Genomic DNA, 4,972 nt, shown 5'->3' on the forward strand with positions numbered 1-4,972 from the left:
ACGAAACGAGATGGACCTTGCGAGATGACGTCACGTATAATGATCTGATAATTACAACTTTCGAAGAACCAATCAAAACACTTGATGAAGTGTTCGCTAGACGACCTTTCAAATAAACATAACAGTTTTTGAGATTAAAACGGACTCAAACACTTTTGGTTTTAGCCCATAGCCAGTCCTCAAAAACCAGGATTAATGGCTGAAATTCCAAGACCGACTAATTTTGAAATTGTTACGTGTGAAAATATAGCTCTATCTTGGTAAAAGAAGTATAATGTCATTCGTGCACTTTTTCTTAACAGATCACAATGCCCTCTGGTATTTCATGACTTGTAGAAACAATATTACGTTTTGACACACCGTTGAAACTAAAACACCGAAAAGTGATCTATTTGATATCGAAAACCTAATAACCATATTCACTGAAATATTCGTGAGTACATTTTTCTATGCAAAATATTTTCATGATAGTCAGATGGTTAAGCTCATATTTACAATGCCTGGCCAGTGAGGGGCTTTAAATTGCATAATCAAGTCTTTGTCCTCATTCTCTTTAAAGAGAAAGGTTCGTGCATAGCATTGTTTTTCCAGGCAAAATGTCCAAAGTTAATGACTATTGCGAATCAAGATGACACAACTCACAAAAATACCTCTGTAGACAGGTACAAATCTACCGCGAGTTTATTTTCACGTTTTCCAAATTTTGTAAACTCGCAAACAACCCAATAAAGAAAAGAAAAATCTCCCGATTAGCGACAAAAGGCTTAACAGGTTTTTTTTTTATTACGTAAGTACTTCTAATCAGTGTTAATTACACCAATGAGCAATCCAGTAAAATTCAAACGAAAGTGAATGATGGGTCAAGGTCTAAATAGTTTTAAAAGAATGCGAGACCGTCGAGAAAAGTAAATACTTCTCATTACCAGCCCTCTTTTTTTTTTTTTTCTATTTCGGAGTGAAATCGATACCTGAACTTTCTCAATAAGCCGAAGAATTCAAGGCCAAAAATATCCTTTCATATTTTCGCTCAACGCCTACAGGAAACAAAGATTTAATGTGGAAAGCAAATATTTTACTACTTGAATATTTAATACCATTAACAGTCTTGTTGATCTCAACAGATCCATGTATGACGAAAGATTGTTGCTCGTAGGCGATGGTCGCGACAAAAAAAAAGCTTTATAAAATGAGATCGCTGCACCACATCAAAAGCATTCAAATAAATCTTATTTGCTAATTATGAATACAGTACCGGTTTGTGTAACATTTACTGTCCTCAGACAGCTAGAACGGAAGTTGAAACACTTATGTACCAAATGACCTTGGCAGGTTTTCCTCGATCGATAATTCATACTGTTTTCAATCGATTGTTCAGATAAAATATCGTTCAGCTTACTTCCGTTATTAGTTAGTTTTGTTTATCCGATACTTGTATGTGAATCCACACGAGGAATTCTTCTCGAGCCTAACCTTCGATAAATCAGTGGTAATCGAATTTTCCATTCAGCCGAAACTTTACGCTTCCCAGCACCACCCAAGGGCTCGACTGACCTTCTTACATCATTGCGGGGGTGGGTAGGTCTCATACAGAACAGTGTCGCTTTCATGATTACGCTGATTTCATTGTGGTTTGTGTCAAGTACCGAAAAAAAAAACCAACGCTTTTTATTATGCTCATTTATTGTTTCAATGGCCTCCTTTCTTGATGAAGATTGTGTCAAATGACGAAAATATTCCATTTCCTGAAAGGAAGTACGATTTCGTGAAATCATGACTACAGGAGGAAAAAGAAAAATTTACGCCTTGACGATTTCTTTCGTCCTGCCCCCACGCACTTGAAAATACACTTTGAAAAGAAGGCATTATACCTACAATTATATAACAAATCTTAATCCTTTTCGGAAAACCATTGCAGAAAGAAGAGGGGGGTTGCAAACACTAAAGGATAGCTTTAATCGCACCGAGCAATTAATTTCGGCTTTGATTACGGTCGGTAAATTGTAATACAGTACTATCAATTTTAATTAACCCAAATTTCCTTTAAATGTTTTGTTAATCGAGACTGGAGTAACAACGAAAAATCTAGAGTTTTAAATCGTTTAAACAAGGTCTTCCTGTGGTTTTCCCAAATAACAGCGTCGCTCCCCGGGAACGTGCAGTTTGTCTGCTCTGTAAATGAATTTCCTTTCCGTAAAGAAACGTATCTTTTGAATTTCTTTCATACAACGCATGGGCTCGGTTTCCGCGGTTGTCTGACGTCTAAACAAGAATTGACGACCACAATTTGAATTAATGCCAGAACAAAAGAAACAGTATATTAAAGTGAAATGAATTAATCTCAATTAAGTCTTCGAGCCATCTTATGGTTTTTCCTAAAGCAACTGGTATTATAAACTTCAATTTGAAGAATGTCATAAAACAAAACAAAAAAATTCCGAGTCCCCATGAGAAGTCGAACCTCAGACGAAACTGATCAGGTAAGCACCAAGCGATCAAAAATTAGAAAAACACATTTTTCCTATTTCTAAAGATATCATTTTGAACGTTAGAGGGCCTTTTCTCTAATCCTCACTTCTACGAATGATTTGATTCACTCAATTCAAACGGCACTACTCACTTCGCGCACGGCAAGTCAAGGAAGGAATCATTTACACGAAAGAGTAGATTTTTGCGTGACTTGAAAGGAAACCCCTTTCAAACTCCCCGCAGATCGAGCCCATGGACGTAAAAAGTACCCCACGTTCCTGGTAGTCACGTAACCCGTTGAAAGAATTGAGCAAGGAAATACATCGTTTTTTCAGGCGCAGAATATGCCACATTGCGTCGTGTACAAATGACAAATGACCTGTAACTACGCCAAAATCGGAAGTGTTGCTCGAGCGTTGGTGAAACTTCTCTATTTTTAGTTCGCAATTCTTGTTGGGGCGTAAAATATCCCAGCATCATGTTCGATTTAAATCCTTTAAGAGGATTTAGAGCATTCCATAATAGAACACGAGTGTACGTTAGAGGAGTCCGTCTCCAGGAGATGGCATCGGAATTTTAATCTCTCGCGGTTAGGAGGAATTTCAGTAAAAATACTCATTTAGACCACTTTTCACCGGGTTAATGAGTTTCAAGAGAGATAATGGTCTCCTTTGATTATACTCTGAGTGGAAAAAATTCTTAAATATCTACCATGACAAATTTCCTGTGGGGCTTTACAAAATGCCATGAATGTCACTTTTCTGTCACCGGTTACCCAACTACAAGGGGGGGGGGGTGAGGAGTGTAAAGCAGGAAGATATAACATGGAGACGCCTCACCATGCACCAGGCTTAACTTGAAGCCGCGATTTTGGCTGAAAAGGCTTTATCGTTTTGCGTAAATTATCCCCTTGTAAGGGGACCTCAGCCTTGATCCGCCTTGGGTGCAAATTCATGGATAATTTTTAAAACTTGAAGGAGAAGAGGAGTGCAGTGAATTTATTAGATTTTGGGGTGGGGGAAGTTTTAAATTTACGTTCCCTACGTTCCTTGTTTACCAGTCACGACCATACCACCCCTCGAGTTTCCATAAGGGTCCTACCTCTAATGCCTCCGGTTCGATGCTCCCGTGGACGCCTGAGGCCAAGTACCTAAAAAGGGCCCAGCTCTCACGTCCTGCCGCAATCCGCGGCAGGACTTGCGTTGGTGGTGGTATCCAACGCAGGAGAGCTTAGGTTGATTACCTCTTCAAATTCAAATGAAGACATACTGGTGATAGTGCTGGTGGAAGCTGCTGATGGTGACGCTGGCGTCGACCCTGACGCTTGTTCGCATGAGCGGTGCTCAATAACGGAAGTCTCCACCATAATAGGGTCGACGGTGAGCGATGGCTGTATTATACAAAACATCTTAGTTTTGTTGTCATCGTCAGGTTGAACTTCAATTTTCTTCACCTTTCCGGGAGAAGGTGAAACTCTCGCAGAGGAACGGGGGCTCCTTCTCAAGGCGCTCAGCCATCTCCGTGGGGGACTGTTGCTGACACTGTTGGATTGCGCGGGACCCGAGTTGTAGGGAGAAGGCGAAACCCTTGCAGAGGGACGGGAGCTCCTTCTCAACGCACTCAGCCATCTCCGAGGGGAAGCGTCGTTGAGACTGGTTGACTCTACGGAACCGGAGTTGCCGAAATTGGACAATTGTGTGGAATCCCCCGTGGGTCTTCCCGAAGAAGGCAAGTTGCTTTGAAACTGACGAGTCGAGCGATCTATGCTTCTTGAAAATCGCTCCAGCGGTCTGACAGCATTTCGAAGGGTAGTTCTTCTTAGGTAGCCTTGGAATCTCTGAACAACCGTGTGCATAGTCGGGAGTTGTCTCTCTTGTATATTCTCAGCATTCACGTTGTCCTCACTCCCACTGCTAGTAACTGAACCTTCTACCGAATGACGCCGAACGGATGCTCTTTGGCGCACTGCACGCGGTGGATCGAAAAGATGACTTATAGTGGGAGAAGGGGAAGAATCACTGATGCTCCTGGTGCTATTGGTTCGATTTGCGTCTGTATCAGGCGAAGGAGGACCACGCAAAGGAGAATGAGTTATTGAGAATGAGTTAGATGAAATGCTGGGACAGATGCTTCCTTCAGGCAAGAGGGCGGCGATTTCCGGGTCAAGGGAGTCGGGAATCTCTCCAGGACTGAGCGTTCCAGACGAAACTGCGGCTAGATCATTAATGAGCCAGTCAGGCAAGTCATCAGAAAGTTCTTCTAAGGCAGAAGCGCTGTCAAACTCCTGACCTGAAGCACCACATGTCGGATTCCGACGTAGGTCCTCCGTTGAACCTCGAAGCCGCGCCAGGAATGATGAAACGCTGCCAGATCTTGCACTGTAGTTATCTTCTGCATCCCCATGGTGCTCATTCCTGCTGTCACATGACGAACAGCTTAGGAATGATCTCTCTTCAGACCCTGAAGTCACGCTTTGTCTCAGCCGCTCTGATCTCGCCAAGGCTTC

The sequence above is a fragment of the Stylophora pistillata genome, chromosome 8, assembly GCF_964205215.1.
Source record: "Stylophora pistillata chromosome 8, jaStyPist1.2, whole genome shotgun sequence".
Taxonomy (NCBI): domain Eukaryota; kingdom Metazoa; phylum Cnidaria; class Anthozoa; order Scleractinia; family Pocilloporidae; genus Stylophora; species Stylophora pistillata.